The 25,350-nt window shown below is 48.6% G+C and overlaps 1 protein-coding gene across 2 annotated transcripts in view; it reads left to right on the forward strand.

The window, feature by feature from the left end:
- The first annotated feature begins 546 nt into the window (after nt 1-546).
- Sipa1l2 (signal induced proliferation associated 1 like 2) overlaps nt 547-25,350 on the forward strand; it is a 146,605-nt gene continuing 121,801 nt past the window's right edge. For both annotated transcript variants that reach the window (XM_052166602.1, XM_052166603.1), the window contains exon 1: nt 547-725. The gene's annotated coding sequence lies outside the window, so the exon portion shown is untranslated. The remainder of the gene's footprint in view (nt 726-25,350) is intronic.

Below are 25,350 nucleotides of genomic sequence, written 5' to 3' on the forward strand. Positions count from 1 at the left end.
GGCCGGAACACTGAGAGCAGGTGTGGGGCCGCTCGTGCATCGCACCTGGCACAGGTTCCCCGGCCCGCGCGACTGCAGCTTACACTTTTGCGTCAAGTGCGTCCCCCGGGCTTCGCCGGGCCATGGCGACTCTTACGGGTCTGGACGTGGTGCAAGCATGTAGGGCTGAGAGTCCACACCCAGAGAGCACGGGTCGCTCCGAGAGCCCCAGCTCGCGAGTACTCCGAAGCCGGTCACCTGTCCCGGCAAGCCGAGGTCTAGCTCTGCGGCGACCTAGAGAATCGCTCTCCGAGGACGCTCGCGCGCGCCCGACAAGGAGGGGTGAGTCTGGCCAAGGGGCGCGCCAATGGGCGTGGGCGGAGCGCTCGGGGCGGGGCCTGTCCTGTTGGCCAATGGACGTGGGCGGAGCTCTAGGGGCGGGACCGTCCGAGCATCGGCCAATGAGAGGGGGCGGCGCGCTCGGGGTGGGGTCTGTCGGGGCACCGGCCAATAGGCGGGGGCGGAGCGCGTGGGGGCGGTGCCGGGGCGGGTGGCGGCGGCGGGAGCCGGCTGCAGACGGAGCCGGGCGGCCGAGGACGCAGCGCGGCGCTTGGCGACGGCTCGAGCCGCTGGCGCAGCGGCCGCGCGGGGAGCGCGCCCATGGGTAGCGCGGGACGGCGGCGGGCGGCGAGGCCCCGGCTTCTGCGCGCCGGCCCTGGCGGGGCCCAGAGGACCGCCGCTCCGAGGTGCGTACCGGGGGGGTGCGGGGTGCGTCCTATGGCGCGGGTCTCAGGGTACAGGGCGCGGGGACCGGACCAGCCCGGCTGCGTGCAACTTGCGGGCCGCTCCCCCGGGGCTCCCGCTCCTTTGTACGCCCGGGCTCGCGTCTCCGCGGGTGAGGACCGCGGTCTGGAAGCGACCGGCAGCGCCGGTACATTCATTTGAGCCTGGTCTCAGAATCCCGAGATTCAATTTCGACTCGTTTCCCCGAGAGCGAGAGCTGAGGACAACTTGGCGTCACCCCTCGGGGAAACGTTTGTCGTCATTAGCCGGCTTCGGCTATATTAATTCAGTCCCGGCCAACGTCAGCACGGGCGAACGGACAGCAAGTGCGCCCTCACGAATTGGGGCTCCGCGATACCTGATTTTGGCCAAAACAGGTCTTGGGCGCTTTGGGTTCTGTTGAGTTGCCTTCGTCTGCGCAAGGATGGCTTTAAGAAAGAAGGTCAAACAGCGAGGGGGAAAGGCCGAATTGAAAAAAAAAAACCGATAACCAAGTCATCCGCAGAAAACGGGGCGTCTTGGTTATTCTCATTGGTTTTCCCAGTAACTTCAAAATAGTCCCAGAAATGTTCCTTTTGTCTGCGGTTTCACTTCTAAACTTTAACACTAGATGGCTTTCTTATGACAGGCTTTTAGTCCGCTGTCCGCTTGAGTTTCCTACGTCTGCAGTCAAGGCTGGGATTTATTTATTTATTTATTTATTTATTTATCGTCTTATAAATTGGAATGAAAGGAAGAAACTCTCCCAAACTGCTGCTTTGTTTGAAACACAGTATTCTCATGTAAGGCTTAAACTGTAATGCTTTTTTCAAATATGGAAAGTGGGCTTTGATCTCTAGCGCCCAAAGGTGAAAATGAGTAGGCTGCTTGTTACTCTGCTCTGCATCGCGTTTTGACTTCTTTTGGAGAATGTGGAGTTCTTGGGTGGGTTTGGTGATTACAGTCGCGTAGATTTCTACGTACTGTTTACCACTCGCTGGATTTAGTTTAGAGGTAGAACAGGTAGAAATGGGATCTATTGCGGGGAAAGAACAGTCATCTATCTTCAGTTTTCGGTGCGTGCAGGGCTGTTCATGCCTAAGGGTTGACCAGCAGCATTTGAGGAAGATCTGTAGTCGAGTGCGTCTGCCTGAGTCATACTGAGGATTGTGTCACAGACCTCTGCGTTTCCTTCTCCCCTGGTGAGATCTGGTTCGTCTTTTCCAAGCATGGCTTTTTAATGAGTAGTACAGTCTAGTCATTAAACTAGTGCCTCTAGTTAACTGATCCAGTGGCCACAGCCGTTTCTTACATTCTGGGTTAAATACTTTTTTTTTTTGAGGGGGTCAGATTTGGAAATTAAACCTAGAGGCTTGGGTATGGTAGACAGGCACTCTACCACAAAGCTACATTCCCAGCCTCATTTATTGTTATTACAAAACAGTCAGCCATTTATTATTATTTTGAAAGAGTCTCACTAAGCTCCCAAGGCTGACCTCACGCAGTAGCTCAAACAGGCTTTGAACTTGTGGTTCTCCTGCCTCGTGAATGGCTTGGATGACAGGTGTGCTCTGCCACACCCCAATTCTTGTTCAGTACTTTTGTTCTACAAGTAACCTCACAACTAGCCCAAGTCTTGCCCAGGTAGGTAGGTTTATTAGCTGAAGAAATTGGACTTTGCCTTTATAGTTATTTCGTGTGGCTTGGTTGGCTTAAAATATGACATGTTAAATTTTTATGTTCTAAATTAAAGTATATTCGTAAATAGCTGAAGGGGGGGGAAACCCCGACTGACTAGATGGCTGGGGAACATAAGGAAACAGGAAAGGCTTTCCTCAGTACCCACATGCTACCTATAGATGGGGTGAGGTGAACTTGCATAAGAAGCCCTGTAGACATTTGTTCCGGAGGATGGAGAGAGCACAACACAGTATCCAGTTAGGAGGTGGAGGTGGAGCTTCCTCCTGGGAGTACGAGCTGACAGTCTATCACTGTGGCTTAAGTGCAATCTTTTTTAGAATATAATTGTATTATTGTAAAACATTAGGCTCTTGTCAAAGACCGTTTGCTTTAGTGCTCTGTAACTTTTAGCCTTATCAGTGGGATTATCATCTTGGTTAGAGCTATGGAATATACATTTGGAAGGTGCAATCCCTCTCCCCATATGATTTTGCATGGGCTCTTTGATACCTGGGTGTAGTCATCTTTTCAGAGCTTGGGGAATCCTCTTCACCTGAGATAAAAGGGACAGTTAGTTAGACACTTGAAGATCTATTTCTGAAATTGAAGAGATGTTAGTACAAATCGTTATTAGCTGGCAATTGAAACTGGCTTGACAGTGCTGTGCACGGGCCACACCACTATTTCCATGGGTCTGCCGCTCACACTTTGACCCAGCAGTACTCGCTAAACCCAGCTTGAGGAAACCCTGAATTGTCTTTTAAACTTCTGATCTCAATGTGGAGGTGGTTTCAGATATGTGTCTTTACAAAGACACAATGAATTTTAAGAAAACTTGGACTATACCTGTTTACTTGAATGAAATATGAAGTCAAGCCTTGCAGAATACAAAGACCTGAGGTCTAGATTCTCTCCCTACACAGGTGTTCCTTTTTGAGTGAGGAGGGGTGAGAACCTCCAGGGAGCACTTTCTAGTTCCAGGTGGGTTTGGATAAAGTATAAAACATTTCCTTTTGGCCCCCAAACTATCGGTTTCTTTCTCTTTTTCATTTCATTTTTTATTATTTAGAGTGTGTGTGTGTGTGTGTGTGTGTGGTGTGTGTATATGTGTGTGTGTGTGTGTCTGTCTGTCCATGTGCAGGGCATGGTATGTGTGTAGGTCAGAGGGCAACTTGTAGAAGTTGATTCTCTTCTCATCATGTGGGCTTCTGGGACTGAACTCAGGGTTGGCAGCATGTGCCTTTACCTACTGAGCCATCTTGCCAGCCCCTTTTGTTTCTTTATTATTTAAAATACATATATTAGAGCCATAAAAATGTCTGGCCAGAATGGCTTACATTTCCCATGATTATGAGTTCTGCTAGGTTCCGTGTATTGTAGTTTGTGTACAGTGAACCTCCTTATATGGATTTATAGTTGCTAGGTTTACCTTTGAAATTAGTAACTCAGGAATTGCTTTTCTCTGCTGGTTTGCATTTAGCTATGGCCCTTCTTAAGGAGCGGTAACCATGATTGGAATTCAAATGTCTCCCAACTTTAAGGGTAAGTTGGTTTGATGGTCTCTGCCCCTGAGTTCAGGTGGCGGTAGTGGTGAGTGCTCTGCAGCTCGGGTCTGGTGCCATTCTCCTGCCAGAGCCGCTGTAGTGCAAGCTGCGCCTGAGACCTGTGTCCTGTGCAGTGCTGTGTAGAAACTGAATAATGGACAGCAAGACAGGCTGCGAGCTGAGTGTAATTGTCATGTCAGCATCTCTGTGCCAGAAAGGACTTAAGTAAAGCGTAAATAAATACCTTCATGCCTACCACTGTTTCCATCCATCTGTGAAATGTAGAAAACAGAACCAAGCCACATGTGGTGGTATACTCTAATGACCCCAGCACTGGGGTGCAGAGGCAGGAAGACCAGGAGTTCAAAGCCATCCTCAGCTACATAATGAGTTCAGGAGCAGCCTGGGCTACATGGGAACCTGTCTCACAAAATCAACATGAAAGCAGGTTTTAAGGAGGTTAGGTTTATATGCATTTGGCATCACTACCCTAACTGTATCACTTAAATATGCATAAATATATTAATGAACCATTATCAGTGCATTTAATCAAGATAACATAAAACTGGGTATGGTAGCCCCTGTGATCCCAGTACTAAAGAAGCAAAAGGCAGGAGGATTGCTGAGAGTTTGAGGGCAGTCTGGCCAGAGAGTTTGGGCCCCATCTCAAAACAACAAAAGAGAAAAAGAAAGTAACGGTAGAAAAGATGTATATTGATTGGGGCAGGTCCCCACATGGGGTGTGTGAGTGTGTGTGTGTACGAGATAGTGTGTGAGAGAGACAGACAGATTAGCTGGAGAGAACATTTAATAAAGTGACTTCACATCTCATGTGACCACCCTTACACATCTTTCCCTTTTTTCATAGGTCAGTGAGGCTGTCACTGGACAGAGGGTTCAGAGAGCACAGCCTGCTTTCCCCAAGGTTCTTTGCTGCTTAGATCCTACTGTGTGGTTTCTGACTGCACTGAGAACTAAACCTGTGGCCTTAGCACAGCCAGGCAAGTCGACTAAGCTCCATTGCCAATAGCCCCGTACAACTTCCAAGGGGGATCTTCCTGTAGTCGCTCAGGGGTCTGTGGGAGTGGGGGTTGAGCACCGCTTTTTGATGGTTTCAGCACTCAAAAGTTTTTAATTTTTATTTGCAATGCTCGGGGCTTGAACTCTGGTTTTACACGTGCAAGTCTGGTATTCTACCAGTAAGTCATATACCTGCCCTGCTCTTTCTGTTTTTATTTTCAGACTAAGTTGCCTAGGCTGACTTTAAACCCTTTACTAGCCTAGGCTAGTCTTGAACTTGGGATCTTTTTGCCTCGGCTTTCTGACAGAGCTGCGCCACCAGGCCTGATATTAGGAAGTTTCTATAGAATATATAGAATATAGAATATATAGACTACAGAACGGCTACTGTGTCATTGTAGCTTTACTGTTTCCGGAGCCTTCAGAACAAATTCTCTAGAGCAGTCCTTCTCCTCAACTTTCCCTGCCGTCCTTTAAGACAGTTCTTCATGTTGTGATAATCCCCAACTGTAAAATTATTTTTGTTGCTACTTCATAACTATAATTTTGCTCCTGTTAGGAATCGCAAATGTCTAATATGTGACTCGACAGGGGTCACGACCCACAGGTTGCTCTAGAGAGCCATTCATCTCTGCATCAAGGTTGTCTAAATGGGGTCCAGTGAGCAGAGCTCCCGCTGCCTGATCCTGAGCACGCAGAGGAGGGACAGGGTGCTCCCAGGGCCTTGCCCTGCTTGCTTTCTCTGTGTCTATGGCTGGCCCCGCTGCTGTCTTGGTCAGCGTCCCTTAGGCGTGCTCTGTGACAGTCTTTGTGCTGTTCTGCTTCCTTGTCACTTGATCCTTTGTTTTAGGATTTGGTTCTGTTAACACTTTAGCCCTTTCTCTGAAAGGAGTGCTGCCTGGGCTGGGCTGGGTAAAGACACTGGCCACCAAGTCTGAATCCTGAGTCTGAAACCTGGAAGGGTGATGGTGGAAGGAAAGAGCTAACTCCTGAGAGTCATTCTCTGTCCTTCACGCGTGGGACATGCATGCACCCTCCCTTCCTCTAAGTGAACATGCTAAGGAAAGAATGTGCTGCCTGCCCCTCAGCTGACCCTCTACTGCTTTCTGCACCCGTGGTGGGATTGACCTGGGCACCCAGTATGTGATCTTAAGCCATAGGGGCTCCCTTTTGTGGGGTCCGAGGAATCATGTTCTTATAGCCAAGCACTAGTACATGTGAAGTGCTTGATTTTTGTAACTAGCTGAGTCTCTTTCCCCTTCTCACAGGCTATTATGAAAGATGGCACCTAACTTGCTTTACGGGTTCTGCTGACTGAGTTTTTCTAAGTCAGAAGTGAGTCTGTTTTAGTGTGTCCCTAGTTAGACCTGCTTTGCATGTAGTTAGTGATTAGGAAATATATGCTTAATGACTGACTGGCTCTAACACGTTAGGGGACCCTGAGACTTTCTAAAGACTCAACAGAAAGTACAGGGAAAATGGAATAGTGCCGGGCCGTTGCTCTTGCCCTCAGATTTGTGTTTCTTACAGTTAGGGGAAGAGCCTGGTGTTTCCTGGTGTTGTCGCTATTTAGTGGAAGTACAGTTGGTTACACTGATTGTTGCTGTAGTGAAAGCAGCTTAAGAAGGGGAGGGTTTTTGGGCTCTTAGTGAGCATGCAGAAAGCAGATCAGAAGTGTGAGGTCAGTGGTCACATTGTATCTCGTCAGAAGGAGATCATGCTGGCTGGCCTTCAGCCTACTTTCTTGCTTCTATGCGGTGTGGAAACCCCAGCCGTGGGATAGTACTGCTCACATTCAGGGTGGTGTGAAGACCCTCTTCAGTTAACACCAAGCTAGAAACTCAGAGGTATGCTCAGAGGCGGGTCTCTTGGGCGATAAGAGTCTAGATCTCATTGAGGACATTAACATTACGGCTCTCATCTCTTCCCCGTGTGCTGTCATCCTTCAGCCATAGGGGCATCGGGAACTCTGTCTCCATGTTTCCTTGGTGTGTGTGCCACATCCTCTGAGGAATGTCCCTTTTTAGTTGTGGTGAAGTCAGAAATCCAAAGAAGGCGAATTGGTTAGCTTTCTGTTGCTGCGGCTGTCGTGGCAGGTGAGGCACGGCCCAGCAGCTCCTGTCACAGCAGGCAGACGCTCCTGTTCTCCTCATATTCCATCCCGGCCCTAGCCCACAGGATGCTGCTGCTCATGCTCACGACAGGCGACAGGCCTTCCCTATGAGCTAATGCCCTGGAATTGACCTCACAGACACACCCACAGGAGGCCCTTCCCAGTTGGGCGAGTCCACGTGGAGTCTGTGGACACTGTGTGTCCAGTCACACCTTTTCTGTTGGGTGCTCTGACGCCAGGCTCTCCTCTGGCCAGCCTGGATTTCACTCACCCTGGTGCCTCAGGGCTGGGATCACAGGCTGTACCAGCAGCGCAACCACGCCTGCACTGAAGACCGGAGCAAAGAGCCAGCGTTTGAAGTTGTTTCCGTGGAACATGGGCATGGTGCCCTGATGCACGTGGGCTCTTGGGCGTGTAAAACATCATGAGACCTGTTGTGCATGTTTCCGTAAATTTCCGGGAGGTGTGGAGTGTCTGGTGTCCGTGTCACCAGCACAGCTCTGCCTTCTCTGTACTCTGGGGTGTGTTCTAAATCTGATTCCTGTGGAACCATAGGATTCATGTGGCTCCGGAACAGCTCTGGGCTGTTTCCTCTTTGTGTTGAACTGTCTAATAAGGGATTTTAGGAATAACAGTTTGGTCATTCATCCAGTGAAAGACTACTGTTTCAAGTGTTTAGTGCCTTAATCCAATGAACAATGGCTGTTTTGTAGAAAGGTCTGCAGGCTCTTTCTACTGTAAAGTCAACTCTCTGAATGCCTATATATATGCATACACATGTATGGATACATGTGTCTGTATGTAAACATATGTGTTGCTAGCATTGTGGGTCTTGCCTTTAACCTCAGCAGCAAGAGGGGCAGAAGCTGGTGGATTTCTGAGAGTTCAAGGCCAGCCTAGTCTACATGACACATTTCAGGCTAGCCAGGGCTACTTAGGTGTACTGTGTCTTACTCTGCTTGTGTTGTTTATCATGCCAAGACTTCCCGACCATCATAAAAGATGAGCAAAAGGATGATTTTTTTTTTTTTTTTTTTTTGGTTTTTCGAGACAGGGTTTCTCTGTGTAGCCCTAGCTGTCCTGGAACTCACTCTGTACACCAGGCTGGCCTTAAACTCAGAGATCTGCCTGCCTCTGCCTCCCAAGTGCTGGGATTAAAGGCATGAGCCAAAGGCATGGCTCAAAAGGATGAATTTTAAGAAAGATGTTCTCAAAGTGATAGAAATGGAAGTGTTTTCTCCTTCACCCTAGCTCCCCATCCTCCCCTGTGGAATGCTCTGCTGTGTGGAAATGGGTTTCCAGGAGCCCAGGCTACCCCACTCTCTATGGGCTGTGTGTTTATCCATTGTATCTGTGTATATCTGTTGTCTTTCCTGGTGGCATTTTTCCTAGTCCCTGGAACCACTTGTGGATGCCTTGGTTGGGTGTGGGGATGGGGGTGCTTCTGATTTAGCTTGGCTGCAGAGAAAACCTCACACCATTACACCTGCCTATAGCACAGAATTCGGAGGGATATAACATGTCACCTGTCAGTGTAGACATGTGTCAGAAGCATGTGAAGAGTGCAGCCTCACAGTGGCATTCTGTATGACAGGACAGAACTGGATAGTGGTACACACTTTCCCTAGCTCCTCAAGGAGGCCCTATGTTTTCTGTGTTATGGCTTTAGTGTAAAGTGTCCCCACAGGGTCATGTTTGAATATCTGGTCTTCAGATGCTTTGAGAACCTTGAGGAAATGGAGTCTGACTGGAAAAAGTGGGTTATGGGACCTGGCCTTACCGCTTATAACCATGGTAATCAGCTGTTCCAAACCACGGTTTCACAGTACAAAACTCAAACCATGCCCCAGAGCACAGAGAAGGCAGCACTGTGGGGACCACATGGCACCAGGCCTTCCATACTTCTCAGAAGTCTGTGGAAATCCATACAGCCGATCACTGGGTGTGATTAATGTTTTACATGCCCAACTGCCCTTGTTTCCCACAGTAGCAGTTTCAGTTTGGCCATTCGTCCCAGCCTGAGCTCCTGTTCCCTGAGCCCACAGAGATGTGAGCAGGTCACCAAGGCGCATCCACAGTCCCACTGCCATGGTGGATTGCATCCTCAAACTAGGAGCCAGAAGAGACCCCTCCTCCCCTACAGTGCTTCTTACCGGGCATGGTCCTAAGAACAGTACAGGAAGCAGCCTGGCAGCCCCTTGGCTACAGGAGGCCTGTGGACACAGAAGATGGCTTCCACTCCCCACTGTGCTCCCACTCTGCCCTCCTCTGCAGGGCTCAGCTCTGTTCACTCCTCTCCTCACACACCAGTGGGCCTTGTTTATATGCACTTGCCTCTGAGTCTCCTCCCTAGAGCATCCTTAGTTACCCAGTGGGCGGGGCCTCCCTGCTGTGCTCCCTGGCCCTCAGAAGTCTGTGCCCCAAGAGTGGCCCCTGGCCATTGTGGTTAAATGATTGTAGCTGTGAGTTTGGACCCGAAGGACCCTCTGTGCCTTGAGTTTTGTTGAAGTAAGTTATGGATTTCATTGTGACTCATTATCCTAAGTCGCCTTTCTACTTCCTCCTGCACCTTTCCCAGGGTCACAGGAAATGGCTGCCACTGAGTTGGTGCAGCTGTGGGAGGCAGGAGTTCCTGAAGAGGGCTTAGCAGGGTTCTGCAGGATCTGGGAGACTGCTGATACTGTGCCCAAAGTACTGAGGTTTTGGGAAGGCACACATGGCACCTCCTGTGGGCTACCAACCCACACCTACCTGACAATAGCCAGGTATGCCCCGCCCTATAGATCTGGCCCACTATAAAAGAGGCTACTTGCCCCTCCCCCCTCTCTCTCTTTTTGCTCTCTTGCATCCCACTCTCATCTCTCTGCCCCTTGGGCTGTCCTCCCCTCCCCCCTCTCTCCACCTGGTCATGGCCAGCCTCCACTTCACTTCTCTCTCTCTCTGTCTCTCTCTCTCTCTGTCTGTCTCTCTCTCTCTCTCTCTCTCTGCCTTTCTCTACTTCCACTATACCACTAACTTCCAACCTCTACCCTGAATAAACTCTATTCTATGCTCGTGTGTTGTGGTCCCTGGGAGGGGGAGAGGTGCCTGGACAAGGGCCTCCCTTCCCCCACACCGCCATGCCACACTCCCTTAACCCCCAATTCTCTCTTTTTAAGCCCCTACACTGGTGGACTGCCTTTTCCTTTCCCAGTGTCAGTCTGGTGGTCCCTCTCTGTTGGAGGCTGAGGGGAAGGCTATAAGTTCTTTTAGAAGCTGTGGCTTGGGCGCCTTGATGCACATTACTGGAGGGAAAATAATTCTGAGTTTCCAGCATTCTGTTATCATTGCCTGCTCAACCCTTAAAGTTCCTTCTAGAAATGGGAATGTTTGAAAATTTGGTCTACAGATTACAGCCATGCTTCCTTGCGTATGTGTTTTTCATTGAAGACTAGCACAGTCCATTGGAATATTACTAATGACTTAAGAATGCCAGGCACTGCATAATGAGTTTTTGCTTTTATTTGAGATAAGATCTCAGTTAGCCCAGGTTGGTCTTGAACTCATTCTGCAGTCTTCAACCTCTGATCCTCCTGCCGCCATCTCCCAAATGTTGGGATTACAGACCTGCTCGCCTATACCAGGTTTATGCAGTGCTGGGGATGGGATCCAGGGCTTTCTGCATGTAAGGTGAGCACTGCATCCCTGAGCTATATCGCCAGCCTTGCAGCTGCAGTTATAACCTAACAGGAGTCTTCATACCCCAGCAGAGTCGTGGGTACCATTTTGTGTGGAGTCTGAGAATCATGGTCCCGTCTCCATGCTATGAGTAGAGCCATGGCAAATAAATAGTACGGGCATCCGATTGGCCAGGTTTTATTTAAGGGCCATTCTGAGGTGTTCTCTATCAATCACAGGTCTGATTTCTATTTTGAAAGTTCTGATGGGTAGAAATGAAAAAGACTGCTGTGCTTGACATGTAAAGAGAATGAAGAGCTGGGCGAGAACCAAGGTCGGTTCAGACAGCTCTGTGCGAGTTTTCCTGCTATTCTCCTGTCTCATGGGGGAGCATCTGTGCATGTGTGTGTACACATGCTTGTGCATGCATGTGTGTGCACATGCCTGTGGAGGCCAGAGGACAACCTTCTGCAAGTATCATTCACCTTGGGTCTTTTGGGACAGGATCTCTCATTGGTTTGGGGATTGATTTAGCTAGGCTGGTTGACCAGGGGTCTCCAGCAATTACCTGTTGCCCTGCCTCCTATTCTGGGATCACAAGCACACACTTCCAAGTAAGGCTTACTTTATGTGTGTTGGGGTGACAGGCTCCAGCTCAGGCCTCATGCTTACAAGGTAAAGTTTTTATCAACTGAGCTGTGTCTTCAGCCCCTACATAGGAATTCTGTGAGGCCGATGAGATTTGTTTCCTGTTAAAGACTCGGTGGTTTAACGAGAAGTGTGCTCTACCTGGATCTTGTGCGTTTTTAATATTTCAAAACTGAGTCTCTTGGGTCTAGCGTTGTGCTCTGTCTTGTCCTGAACACTGTAGCTGCCTTAGAGCTGTCAAGGCAGCTCTCACTCAGTAGTCATGGGAAGAGAGATAAATTGAAGAGAAGGAAGAAGGAAGGGAGGGATAAAGAAAGGTGGGGGATGGGAGAGTGGTGGGGCTGCTAGCTTACTGTCCCCGAGAGAGAGAGAGGGGTGTGCCCAGGCCGAGGGCTGAGCTGCGTTTCTCAGTCAGGGATGCTAGGGTGCCCATGCCATAGCAGCCCAGCCTGGGAGTTGCTGGTCCTTCAGAGGCCATTTCTTCAGCTCTGAAAATCTTTGCCAAGATTAAAAGAACTGTAAGAGGGGAACGGTCTTGTTTCTCATTTCTCCTTCGCTACATTTGCATAATCTTTGTTGAAGCCAGCTGAATGTGAAGCCCTAAATAAATTCCAGGCATTTAAATATTTAAAAGGATTCACCCGCAGCTCTCTACTCACCCGAAGAATAAATGCTTTCAACAAAGAAAATAACACCCTCGCAGATGCAGCCCGCATAGACTGTGTCCACCTTGTCACTGAATTAGAAAATGCTAACAGCAAAGCTTGCGTTTGACGGGCTCTGAAACTGGCTGTGTGCCAAAATATTGTTTCCTTGCTAGAGAAAGCGGTGGGTGTGTTTCGCGCTGGCAGGCGGCCAGCCAAGGGCTCTGACGCAATCACTTGGTCCCCGTAACTGCTTTGCAACTAATTTTAGGGCAGTTAAATCCGGGCGATGTCTGGTGGCTGCTGTGCGTCTGGTTCAGTGGCGCTTTCTAAATTCATCCTTTTCGCTTGGCACCACAGCTCCTGGTTCTCTCTAGAATAAGCTTGGGGCAGAGGGGTGTTGAGTCAGCGACGGGACCCTGAGGCTGGCAGGTGGGGAGAGGCTGGGTTCAGGCCTTACCTTGTACTGCGTCATGGAGGCAAAGCTGAGGCCACTGTGTGTGTGTGTGTGTGTGTGTGTGTGTGTGAGAGAGAGAGAGAGAGAGAGAGAGAGAGGGAGGAAGGCTGAGGAGGGGGTGGGGCACACCGAGGCTCCAGCTTCCTGCAGCAGCCCTCAGGCCAGTTTTCCTTGCAGTCTCTGGTCTCTGCCAGACTCACCATGCTAAAAACTGAATCTAACCATCCTTTCTGGGAAATGTAAAGCTAGAAAAAAAATAACTAAAAGAAATCATAAAGGAGCCGCAGTTATTTGGAGTGTCTTACAGAAGAGAAGTAGAGCTTTGTGCTGTGTGTGGGTGCACGTGTGCATATGAAGGCAGAGGTCAACGGCTGGTGTCACCAACACCATTGGTGTCTTTCCACATTATTTTTAGCTATGCTGGCTGGCCAGAGATGCTCAGGGGTCCTTGTGTCTCCCTTCCCCAGGGCTGGGATCACAAACATGTGCCACCTTGTCTAGCTTTCTATGTGGGTTCTAGAGACCAGACTCAGGTCCTCATGTCTGCACAGTAGGCAGGCATTTTACCCAGTGAGCCATGCTCTTACAGTTTTAATAAAATGACTTGGGGGAGGGTGTTACAGGCTACAGGTCTGCTTGACAGAGCCATCGATAAACTCATTGATGAGTTGGACGGGAACCTCTATAGAGTTCCAGCCCTCCGAGGGCAGAGTCCTTCACTCCAACCTCGTGTACAGACTGAGTCAGTTCATACAGTTTTAGACCTCATAGAAACCCTTGGGCTCTTTTTTAGTGGGATCTCTATCTGACTTTTTTGGGCTAGAGCTTCCTGCATTGTGGGTGCTGAGCCGGAGCTGAGCTTTGGAAAATGGTTGGGATTTGGAGCCTTTCCAAGTATGGCGCTCACTATTTAGATGGGCATTGAACTCATGACAGCCTTGCTGGTTCAGCCTCATGTGTGCTAGGATTACAAGCGTGCACCATCATGCCAGCGCTGTCTCTGTTTTTAACTGTATTTCAACATAAACTGAAGTGTGGAATCCTTGCTTATCATGACTGAGCATTTCCTGTTACCTGAGGTGAAATTTCTAGAATGAAATGAAGACATAGTAAGTGTGTTGTTCATCCTGTGAGTTTTGGCATGCATGTAATCCTTTGTGACCTATGCTTTAGTCAGGGTATGAAGTGTACTGACTACCCAAAACTTGTCTCCTGTCCCTTCATGGACAGCTTGCCCCACCCCCACCCCAGTTTCCAGTTTTCTATTGTGAAGTGTTGCATGTTCTTGAGAAGCTATAAATAGCAACTCAGTTACAAGGGTCTCATTCTCAGTTATGTGTGGAAGTATTACCTATATTTACTTTAGATCTGCATGTAAGTATATCACCCTCTACACTTGTTTTGCTCTCCCCATGGGATCAGGGATCATTTTCAGTGGCCTGTGATTTCAGGAGCAGCTTTCTGTCATCTGGTCTCTTAGTCACATCTGTACTCAGATTCCTGCCAAGGAGTGGCTTCCTGCCTTGTCCAGGCATCCACCTACCTGCTTTATTTATTTATTTATTTATTTATACCACTGAGCACTCTGAGACTCAGGTGAGTCTGGCCTCTGTATACAGACAGGCATCTGCACAGGGCTGGCAAGGGCTCCTGGAACTGGCTCAACTGCTTTGCCTCTGAAGATTGGTCAGTAGAGCTCAGCTGTTCAGTTGTGTGTGCTATTTGGGAAACTTGAGGCAAAAGAAGACATGGGTGTGTCCTTGTGAAGCTGAGGACTCATTTTTAGTTCAATCACAACAGTTGCTCCAACTCCCTGAATTCAGTTTGATGATGTCATCTGTGGAGGACACAAACCACCTAAACCGGGAAGACCAGATTTCAGATCTGCTCTGCTGAGGTAATACTGGCTAATGCAGTTAAATCCCTGAGGAATTAAAAGTAACTTTCAGACCTAAGAGCTGCGCTTTTGCCACTCCTCAGTTCCTGAAGCCTCGGGTGCCCAGGCCTCTCCAGCTGTGAGCAGTTCTAGCTTCTTCTCAATGTTTGCAATTCCTGGTGGCTTCACCGGTTTGTTGTCAGTGTGTGACTTTTGCTCAGGGCCAGGTTGGCTCTGGTGGGTACTCTCCCTGGTTAAGAAGACCCACTTGAGAATAGTGCCTGACAGCCAAGAAGCCTTCCTTTGTAATGCACAGCCTGAGGTCTGTGCCATGCTGCTCTGAAGCTAGGCTCCTCCCATGTCGCATCCTCCTTCTTAAGGCTTCGTCCTCATCTCACCAAATGACTTGTGGTCCACACTCAGGCTTGCTGAGAAGAAGGGAACGTCTACAAGGTGGGTGGCTAAGGGTCCCTTTCACTTTGCCCTCCTGCTTCTGATGACCTTGCCTGACCTCAGGGGACGCTGGGAACTGTTGTTACTGCCGTCCCTGGCTTATGTCTAGTTCTGTAGAGTTGACACCAGGCTTCACGACTCCTTGTCTGATGTGGAGGCTCATGAATAAGGCTTCCCTGAAACCTGCCTTTATAGCAGACGACTCCTGAGACATGGTGTGGCTGGGAAAGCAAAGCTAGTGTAATTACTGACCCTGGGTGCCTGGGTGCTGTACTTTTATCCTACACTATAGACTGTGGTGTCCAGGGCTTTCTCATCAGAGCCTCAGTTTCTGTACACATGAACAGGGGGCAGTTGTTCACCATGCAGCATCACTGGGAGGCGTCTGTCAGATACCCAGGAGCAGGCCTGCCTTTGTCTGGTATTTGCCGTGGCTCCTCTGGACCAGGCTCAGGTCTGCAGTCTCAGACCTTGGTGGTAGAAGGCAGCTTGGTGTTACTGTTGGGATTCTCTCATAGTGGGAAGAGTAGACTTTGTAACTCTGCTTCCTGGTCAGTTTTAAAGTCTTTGCTATTGAAGGCATCACTGCTTTGTCTCTCAGAATGCAGTTGGTTCCATGTGGAGTAGAGGAGGGTAAAATCCAGTGCGGATGGGAGTGAGGGCAGACTCTTGGACAGTGGTGCTGCTGGGGACTTGGCTTAGATGTAATGAATGAAAGACCTGGCTTCCCGAGTACAGTCCAGACTCATAATAGAAGGTTAAGGGATGGATGGTCCAGGGCTGGCATAATAGTGACTGCTTACTAGTGTGTGTGCGTGCATTCAGAAATGTCCTGTGGGTGTTTGGGCTCTGTCTCACCCACAGTAGAGGACTTAGTGGCCCACCGGCTGCTAGCGTCTTTTTTTTTTTTTTTTTTCTTTGAGACAGGGTTTCTCTGTGTGGTCCTGGCTGTCCTGGAACTCACTCTGTAGACCAGGCTGGCCTCAAACTCAGAAATCTGCCTGCCTCTGCCTCCCAAGTGCTGGGATTACAGGCGTGCGCCACCACGCCCAGCTGGCTGCTAGCATCTTATAGTGCCCTTTCCAGGTGTCGGGTCAGGCTCATGGTAGTGGTCACTTTGGAGCTTGTGGGGTAGTCTGTGGTTGCTTGAGGGCTGGGTCAGTGTCCAGGGGCTGCTAATAATGTGGTCAGCTTTGATCAGCTTTCCTGGGCCTGCCCTAGTTTTCCTGTGTATCCTAAGGATGAGCATAGCCATCCATGAAGGCAATGTAGGTTTTTTCTTTGAAATTTGAGGTAGTCTCACATGTAACTAATGAACTCAGCGTATGCTGATCTTCAGCTTCTAAGCTTCCTGCCTCCTGGGTGCTAGGATTCCAAGTGTGCTCAACTGCATCTGGTTTTATGCAGTGCTGGGCATCAAACCCATGGCCTCAAAATGTTCCCTGCAAGCACTCTACCAGCTGAGCTACATCCTCAGTCTGATAGCCGTATTGTGCTGTCTGTTAAGACTGTATCCAGTTGTGGGCTACAGTTGTCCTTTTCTCTGAAGAATGAAGAATGTTCTTGAATGATTCTTGGTGGCTTGTGCTGGGCAGTTTTGCTTATGAGAAGGGGGTGGGGCCCGGGTTGAAATGATATTTGAGAACTTTTCATCCCAGGGCAACCCTTTTGTCTGCAGGGTCCTCTTCCTGTTCCGAGATGAGCCTCGGCTGGCAGGGGACTTCCGCGCTGACCACACTTGCGTCTATTAGCGGCTTCCACAGGGCGGAGATCATGGAGAGCCATGCCCAGGCCAAGCTCACTCCCTGCTGCTGTCTGCTCAGGGGGGGGGGGGCAGCTATTGTGCTGAGTTTCTCCTTTTGCTAGGAGCAGGGAGGACTCAGACCCTCTCCAGGATCAGCGTGCAGCTGCTCAGGTGTGGACTGAGCAGAGAGCTTCCTCGAGCCTTCCATCTGACTTGTGGCTAAGCAGCTGCAGGGCCTATACTCTGTTCCTGCTGCCATAGTTTGGAATGTATTTGTCCATGTGTTCATGCCCTTGTATGCGTGTGCTTCTGTGTGCGGAGGACAGATGCCAGTCTTGGGAGTGGATCTTCAGGTATTGTCCACTACTCTTGAGACATGATCTCTTATTGTCATATTGAGGCTTGTATTGGAGCCCTGAGTAATTATCCACACTGCTGGCCAGTGATCCAGGGTCCTGCCTGTCTGCTTCCCTAGCTCTCAAGATATAAGCACAGACTACCATGCTGGGCTTTCTATGGTGGGTTCTGGGTTTTATGGTAGGGTTTGAACTCAGGTCCTTGTGCTTGGGAGGTGAGCCATCACTTTGCCATCTGAACCTTTTCCCTGATCCGGTTGGAGGGTTTTTTCCATGTCTTTTTGTTTGTAGTGAACAAAAGAACAGCCTGATGGTGGATGTGGAACCTGAGGACACTGTCACTGTCTTAAGTAAAATATACATACACCTGTGTGAAAGCAGGAAGAGTGACCTGGGGCCTCTTGGAGTCTCATTAAACCCGAAGGCTGTGTTTAGACTGTCCACGGGCAGACAGGCATCCACACTGACCCCGGTCCTTGTAACTTGCCATTCATTAGCTAGACTCCCTTCTGCAGATGCTGTTAGGGGAAGGAAGCATCAGCAGAGTCCGGTGGGGACACTGAGATGGTGTGTCTTGTTGGCCAGGGATGTGGCTGACCATGAGTTAAAGGGGATTCTTGGCGGTGGGGTTTTAAAGTTTCTCAGAGTTCCTGTCTTCAAGGAGGATTGGGGATGAGGTGCCAGAGAAATTGCAGATCCTGGCAACCCTTAGAGAAGTGGTTTTTTTTTACATAGTACCCTCCCACTAAGTGTTCTTTCTGTTATTGTTGGACTCAGAACAAAGGCCTGCGGGCCACGCCCTGATCTGGGGAGATTCCCACAGTTCTGGGTTCAGATACTTCCCTGCCTGAGGCTCAGGTGCTGGGTGTGTCCAGTGGATATAAAAAGGTCTTGGGACCTGGAGGGACATAGCTTGGGCTCTCTAAATTGGGATGAATTAATTTGGCTGAGTAAAAACGCTTGGGCGGTTTGTCTTTTTTGTTTTTAGATAGTATTTTGTTTTGAGGGAGTCTCTCCTATAGCTCAGACAAACTCAAGCTGTTTCCAGTAGAGGATAACCTTGAGCTCCTGCTCCTCCTGCCTCTGTCTCCCAAGGGCTGGTATGTGCTATCTTACTCAGTGTATACCATGAGGGCCTCTCACGTCCCTCAGACTGAAGAGAGTATTGTCCTGTGCACCCAGGATGCAGCTCAGGTCGCTGTCAGCATGAGTGTCCTTCCTAGCTCCTCTGGAAATGCCAGGCAGGGCTGCTGCCCACAGGCATATTCCCTCCACTCTGAGGCCTGGGTTCTGGTGATATGGACTTAACAGACAGGACACATTTACATGGGGTGCTTCTCTGCTCCAAGGGCTGTACGCAGCTGCCTCAGATTGCTGGCATGGCTGGTATCTAGGTGAACCGTGTGTGCCCTTTCCCACTTCTTGTTTGAAGCCACGAAGGATCTGGGAATCAGACAAATGCTTCACTGTTTAGCAGTTCCAGTGAATTTCTCTGGTACAATTCAGGGAGAGGAGCCTCCCTCTTCCCTCCCTCACTGAGTCTTTGATCCCTTGTTAGCCTCTAGGAGCCCAGGGCTGGCCCTATACCTGTCAGGGGTTCCTGTGTCTTCCTCCAGCTCAGCCCATCAGCATCATGCAGGACAGCTCTGCACCCTCACCCCTGCAAAGGGTTGATGTACTGTTTTCTTCCAGTCCCTCAAAGGTCAGTACTTCTGAGAATAGAATAAATATTGCTCATTAAAAACACATGGACAGGGCTGGTGAGGTGGTCAGCAGATAAAAACTTGCTGCATAGCCTGATGACCTGGGTTTGATCCCTAGAACTTATATAAAAGTGGGAGGAAGAACCAACTCCACAACGTTGTCCTCTGACCTCTACACATGTGCCATGGCATATAGCACATGGGTATTAATAGTCAAAACCCCACAGAGAGCCAGAATTGCTGGCTTTAACAAATGCCATTTACATCTCTGGAACCAAAGGAAACAATGTTGACAACTTAACACAGGATGATTCTTGTAACTTTGCTGCTTAGTGGTTGTAACCAAACAAATGAGTCTGAAGACCTACCCCCAGTGAAATGCCGATTACACATTCCAACAAGTATCATTTAGTTATGTAAAGATCTTGCTGTGATAAGCTTGCTTGCTTCTTGCTTGCTGATTAATTGGGGTTGGATTTGTATATCGTTGGCAGGAGATGTATGCATCTACATAGTTCTGCATGTTTAATACTTGCCAAAGATTCTGTCCTTTAAGGCAAGTTGATAAAAATGGAAAAGTGGTTAATTAATTGGTGTTTTTTTTTGTTTGTTTGTTTTGTTTTTGTTTTTGTTTTTGTTTTTGACACAGGATCTTGCTCTGTAGACAAGGCTAGCCTTGAACTTATGCTCCTCCTGCCTCTGCCTCTTACAACTAGCATTCCAATCCAGCACTGTTGTACTAGATCAGAAAGGAGGTTTTGAGGCAACTTAAGAAAGTTCAGTGAAGTCATTTTAAGCTTTTGCTCCCAAAGTAAAATACAGGATATTGGATTACAGGGTTTCTCTGTGACTCCTTCTTGGGGGTAAGATTTCCACTCTGCAGCCCACAGTTAATTTGTCCTGTGAACATCATGCTTCCAGATCGTTCATGTTTTTGTATTCAGTTGCCAACTATAAAAATCTCACAGTCACCTGCCTTTATAATCTTAGTCAGCTACTTGCAATTCCAGTTCTGCACGAGGAAGACAGGTCTTTGGTGGTTTAAGGGGAATTGTGGTTTAAGGGGATTGTCCCAAATTACTTCTCAGAGGAGCAGTGTAAAAATGCGGAACAATAATGAGGAAGAGATGACTCCCTTTAAAGAGTGAGGTGTGGGTTGGGGTTGGATACCACCCTGACTTTAGGAAGACTGGTTTCTCCCATAGAGCTGGTAGATTGGGGGCCTCTCAGAAGATTCATCTGGGGGCTGTGAATTTAGAATGAGGTAATAGAACCTCAGAGTCCACCTGCCCAGGTGAGCCTGTGCTGGTTGGCCACGCACCTCTGCTGTGGTGACAATTATTCCCCTGTAGAATAATGGAAATGAAACCCTTTCTGAATGCAAGTCACTGCTCAGGTCACTATGCTGTATAAGTAGATTTTGAAGAGGTCAGCCATGATGGGGAAAGCTGCACTGAGAGGGCACATTGAGAAGAATGTAAGCACCCGTGGATTCCAGGGCATCCCTCTGTATTGGATTTATACTTTGGAGTCCTTACTGCATTTGCACATGTTCTGTCCTCTGTATCATTTCCCTCTGGGACTTCTATCCCTGGTGAGAAGCTGTAGGAACCATTTTCTGTATATTCCAAGCAGGTGGTGGGTACAAGTGTAGGGTGCAGTGCCATTCACTTAGAAATGTCTTTGCTAAAGGACAGGGCTCCTCGCTTGGACCTGGGTCACTGACGCTGGAAACCCGGCATCTCAGCCTTCTCTATCTGATCCATGCAGTCACCTGACTACATGTAAGCCTGTTGATCATTTAAGAAGTATCTGCCTACACCCAGGGAGCCTGACTTAGCTCTTCCAAGGCTGGGACACAAACAGCTTGTTTCATTGTGCAGCTCTTACAGCTTCCATTCCAGACCCAGGGCTACTGGAGAGTCTCAAGTTCCTGTCCAAACTGCAGTCACCATGGATTCTGGGATCAGTGAGGTCTCAGGCAGAGAGCCCCAATGTGGAAACTAGAGCTTTATTTCACCCTAGTCTCCCACCAAGATGGATCCTCTCTTGGGGGAACTGGCCGGGAGAGATTTCTCTGTCGGTATTGAGTTAGGGACTGAGCAGACCACAGATCCATCCCTAAAATGGCTTATGTATATACATCTCAGGCTGGTGAGATGCCTTAGTGGGTACAGACACTACTAAGCTTAGTGATCCAAGTTCAGTCCCTGGAGTCCAGCTGGTAGATGAAGAGGACTGACTCCCAACATTTGTTCTCTGACCTCCAGAGGTCATCCATAGTGCATGCACACCCCTTCACCACAATAAATAAATGTAAAACTACAGACACTTCTCACGGCAGCCCAATTCTTCCTCTTTTAAACCTTCAGCTGAAGTCAGTACCCAGAAGTGGGCTGAGACCCTTGTCCTTTCCTACCTTGTTGGAGAGGGCTCAGTGGTTAAAATCATGTGCTGCTACCCATGTGTTCTAGCACACATCCTCAATTCCAGGACATAGGAGGCAGAGGTAGCAGATATGTGTGAGTTCTAAGCCAGCCTCATGTACACTGAGAATTCCAAGGTATCCAAGGCTACATAGAGAAAGAGTCGGGGTGGGGTGTGGAGAAAGGAAGAAAGGAAGGAAGGAAGGAAGGAAGGAAGGAAGGAAGGAAGGAAGGAAGGAAGAAGAGAAGAAGAAAGGAAGAGAAAAGAAAAAGAAAAAAGCACTTGCAGAGGACTGAAGTTTGGTTTTTGGCACTCAAATTGGGTGGCTCACAACCAACATAGCTCTAGGTCCAGGGGATCTAATGGCCTCTGAGGACACCTGTATGCATGTGCGCACATGTGCATATACCTCTCCACAGATGCATGCATGTTTATGTGCACACACGTTACCACAGATATACACACACATTTATGCAATTTTAAATAAGAATTATCTTTTTCACTGTTATGTTTCAATTTGATTTCTAGACAAGTGCTGGGCTTAATTTATTTGGAAGCCTTATTTGGGGTGCTGGCCTAGGACTCAGGACTAACTAACCCCTCTAAGTGCTGAAGACCTTGAAATAGGCAGTCCTGCTCCAGCACTGGAGGGGGGGGGGCTGGGGACAGTGCAGGAGGGTCTGTACCCACTCCTCCAGGCTCCACAGCTTCTAGGGTGGGGTTCCTGAGCACTGAGCCAAGTGGGAGCTTAGTAATTGTGGGAGTCTGCCACCATTAAACAGTCTCAGCTGGCTTCTGTATGAAAGTACTGAATAAAGATCGATTATAAGGTGAAGAGTGTTGGCAGTGGAACAATAAATTATGATACTCCACACTATCAAGTCATTTATGTCAATTTAATACCTTGCTATTTAATGGTGTGGGAGAACGTTCACAGAATGCTAATACTCAGCAGCATATATGGTCTCAGTGTCTCAGGAAAATGCGACATGCACATATTGTTAGCACAGACCACATTAAACTGCACTAAACATTGACTGTGGCCGTTAGTTGCAGACATGCGTAATTATTTTTTCTTTTGCTTTCTAGATTATTTGAAAGGAATGTACTAATTTTGTAAGAGATAAAGCATGCTATTAATATATTAGAGTGATTGAGTTAACGTGTGTCCATTAAAAATGATCAGTCTCTTTAGTAATTTGGATTTGTTTTCTTTCCCTATATAATCTTCTTTCATATTTTTTGTTCTTTTGAGTGTATTTAGAAAGTTTTAAAGACATCTAATTATCAGCTTTACTAGCCACCTCCAATGTCTAATAAATGCTTTCTATATCTACAGACAGCTGGTGTCTGATGGTCTCGGTCTCCTCTGGGGTTTCCACCCAGTACTGTTGCTTCTGTTTGTTGGGATTTAGGCATTGGGTTTTTTAACCTTCCGAGTGTTTTCTCTCCTTTAAGTTTCCTTCTTCAGAATTCCATATGTAAATATTTATGCATTATACATAATATATATGCTTAGTTCAGAAGCACCACCGTCAATTCTGGCTGTTTAATTTTTTTCACTGTTAGTAAGGAGCTTGCTTTGAAGTGCCCCCTTCAGCCCCCATAGGTGCCCTTCCTGTGATGGCATCTTCAGCACACAGGGTGATGGGGCACATCTTCTTTCCCAAGTTGTTACAAAGCATAGATTTGTGGCATTTATTGAAAACAGCCTTGCAGCCCTCTCTTATCTCTGAGAACACAGATGTCTTGACTCAGAACGTTCTGTGCGTCTTTTTAGCTGTATAATTGCTAGCCCTTTGATACCATGCTCTTTGACATTTACATTAAAAATAAAAATTAGCTAATTTGTAAGTTATAAGGTCTTAAAAAATAGTTCATTCCTCTCTCATGCCTGTGAATGCTTCCATTAAAATTCTGAAATGGCTTATTAAATTAAATGCAGTGTCAAAGGCTAATTGTCTCTCCGTGAGTTAGCCTGCGTGCTGTAGGAGAGCCTGGTTTAAGCATTACCTTTGCATAGCAGTTCTGAAGTCCACTTTCAAATCTATCCATTCAGGGTGTTTGGATATGAGACATCTCTAGACTGTGAGACCCCTTAGGTGTCATAAGGGAAGCCACTGCACTTAAGGTGGAGACTCCAAATTGGTCAAGGCATGGAGAGTAACTGATGAAGCATTCAGTCCCTAATCAGGGTATCATGGATCATTCTCCACATTTTTCCTGAGGCTCTGAAGTTCCAGAGACACTGAAGTGGGGGTGGTGGTGGTGGTGGTGGAAGGGAGTGCTGTGAAATACTCAGCAGGACATGGTCTGTGGTGGCCATGCACTGAGAACTCACTGTTGGTGCTACACAGGAATGGCCTTCATTCCTCATGCCTGGGGGAGGGGGGTAAAGGGGGCGCAGAGTAGGTGAGGGGAGTTCACGACAACCAGGGAGGAGAGCCAAGCGAGTGCTCTCAAGTCAGAGTACCCAGTTGTGTTCAAGGTGAAGGTCTTTGTGATGGTGATAGTGACTCTTAGGACACAGGCTTGGAGAAAACTCCCTGACCCTTGCTGGGAATGACCTGGGAAGGCCCCTCCCTTCAGCTGTGGGCTACAGGGTCTGTGGAAGGGCACTGGGTCAGCTGGCTGCTGGATGTAACTATTTGAAGAGCACCATTCCCTAATCCTAACTGTAGCCATAACCCCTGACCCTGATGTTAACCATAATCCTTGACCTGAACCCCTAACCCTGACCCTGACCCTGACCCTGATCCTGACCCTGACCCTGACCCTGATCCTGACCCTGATCCTGACCTTACCCACAATCCTTGCCATGGCCTACCCTGGCTCCAGCCCTACTCCTAACCCAGAAGCTCCCCATGCTCTCAGTGTCCTTTATTAGGCCAAGGGTCCCTCCTGCTGCAGTCATCTGGTGGCCTTCCACACCTGCTGGGTCTGCCCATGGTCTTCTTGTCCCCCGTCTGTATGTCTCTCTGAATTGTCACAATAGTGTCCTAGACTTGCCAGCAGACGGGCAGGTGTTGGAGAGGCTGTTTTCAGCCAGTGTGATGATGTTGGTCAATACAAATTGCACTTAAAAATGCAGGCGCTCCCCTATCTTGCTGCCTGGTCACATGCTCAGTGGTCATGCACACGCGCTGGTTGCTACAGCACTAGACAGCACCATGGGGCGCTTTCATGACTGCACATGGCTCTCTTGTTCGCTAGTTGCTCTCCAGTCAGTCACCCAGACTTGGGCTCTGGACAGGTTCCATCCTTTATTCTTCCACATCCAGGGAACACATCCAGGGATGACCCTCCCATGCGCAACCCTTGTGAAGGCACACTCCCCGCAGGGCCAGAGGTCTGCAGCATCCCCTTCCCTCCCCTGCGAGCCTGCCTCAGATGCACCTGTGCTTGCTCGCTCTAGTTACTGACACATCCTCACCGCCTTCCAGGCTCCCTTCCTCAGCTGCCTCCTGCTGGCTTCCTAGAGCTTTCTAAATGTTTCTGAGCCCACTCCCTCAGAAACATTCATAAAATTAATCACACATTTAAATATCTTATTTTGGTTCATAGGACATAGAAGCATACCGAAGCCAAGATGGCAGTAATGTGAGTACTGATGGGGTGGGATTGTTCTTCATGGTGTGATCAGGGAGAGCTTCCTGATTACGGAGGAAATGCCATGAAGCTGTCACCTGTGCCATGTCTGATGTGGCCTCAACCTTTTTGGTATTGGGGGGAAATTCCAGGTGATTTGAAAAGCTCTTCACCAGGCGGTAGTGGCACACGCCTTTAATCCTAGCACTTGGGAGGCAGAGGCAGGTGGATCTCTGAGTTCGAGGCCAGCCTGGTCTACAAAGTGAGTTCCAGGACAGCCAGGGCTACACAGAGAAACCCTGTCTTGAAAAACCAAAGCGAGCAACAGCAAAAGAAGCTCTTCATCATTGGCTGTTTGCCAGTGACCCTGCAACACAGGGCTTGCATTTAACACAGGCTACACTGGCCAGGCACACGTCTGCCTTCTACAGCAATGGTGCCTTTGGGCTTCAGGCCAGGTTGCTGAGTAAAGGCTTGTAGTGCCTTTGTGTATCTTTGTGTAAAGCCCTGGAAGTGTATAACCATGCTGCAATGCATTGTGGGAGATTTTGATGGGAAGAAAAGGATGCCATTGTTCTTCAGAAGTTCTTCAGAAGTCCTGTATGGAAAGTGAGGGTCTAGGTGCTCATTAATTGCACACACAATGAGTGTCAGGGTCCTCAGGTCCTCGGGTCTTCAGGCTGGTGGCTTAGTTAGGAG

This window comes from Apodemus sylvaticus, chromosome 21 (genome assembly GCF_947179515.1).
Source record: "Apodemus sylvaticus chromosome 21, mApoSyl1.1, whole genome shotgun sequence".
NCBI classification, from domain to species: domain Eukaryota; kingdom Metazoa; phylum Chordata; class Mammalia; order Rodentia; family Muridae; genus Apodemus; species Apodemus sylvaticus.